Source organism: Nematolebias whitei, chromosome 14 (genome assembly GCF_014905685.2).
Source record: "Nematolebias whitei isolate Nwh7 chromosome 14, NemWhi1, whole genome shotgun sequence".
NCBI classification, from domain to species: Eukaryota; Metazoa; Chordata; class Actinopteri; order Cyprinodontiformes; family Rivulidae; genus Nematolebias; species Nematolebias whitei.
Genome location: NC_056511.1, coordinates 1,061,866 through 1,062,817, shown reverse-complemented (window position 1 = coordinate 1,062,817; position 952 = coordinate 1,061,866).

Sequence of the window (952 nt, the reverse complement as noted above, 5' to 3'; positions counted from 1 at the left end):
CACTGTTCAGTGATTTGTAGACATACGTGAGTATTTTGAACTGGATTCGAAAGTGAACTGGTAACCAGTTCAGTGAGGCCAAAACTGGTGTAATGTGCTCTCTTTTGCCTGTACTGGGTAAAAATGGGGCTGCTGCATTCTGGACCAGTTGTAGTCGTGCAATGGAGGTCTGACTGATACCAAACAGGAGTGAATTGCAGTAATCAAGCCTAGATGTAATGAATGCATGTATTACTGTCTCCAGGTTCTTTTTGGACAATATGGGCTTCAGTTCAGACAGCCGCCTCAGTTGGAAGAAACATGATTTATCATGTTTACATGAAACTCAAGAAATTTAAATTAATACATATAAACTAAATAATACACATACATTAAATTAATACACATAAATTAAATTAATACACATAAATTAAATTAATACATATGGTTATGAAATAAGTAGAAACATGAATTCATGCTTCAACAAATAAAGTTCAGTTTGGAGGAATAATGTGCGTCAACACGTCTGGATTTGTTCTGGGTCTGAAACGACACGTGCGCCTGTTTACATCATCACTTTACAACGCACCTGTTCTCTGTTCTCATTTCATGCCGTCTGTCAATTCATTTGATTTTACAATTTGTCATGACTCCGTTAAATCAGGTCTAAACGAGTCCCGACGATCAACGAGACTGATCAATGAGACTGATCAACGAGACTGATCAATGAGACTGATCAACGAGACTGATCAACGAGACTGATCAACGAGACTGATCAACGAGACTGATCAATGGGAGCAGCCTGCAGAAGGTCGAACTGATCAACGATGATCAAACAGCCTCCATGAATTATGAAAACATTTAAATCTGATCGATACCAGACCCGACTTTACTCTGGATCAGAATCGGAACGGATCCAACACCATCCATCAGAACCTTGGTGCTCAGGTCCAAGGATCCATCAGAACCTCGG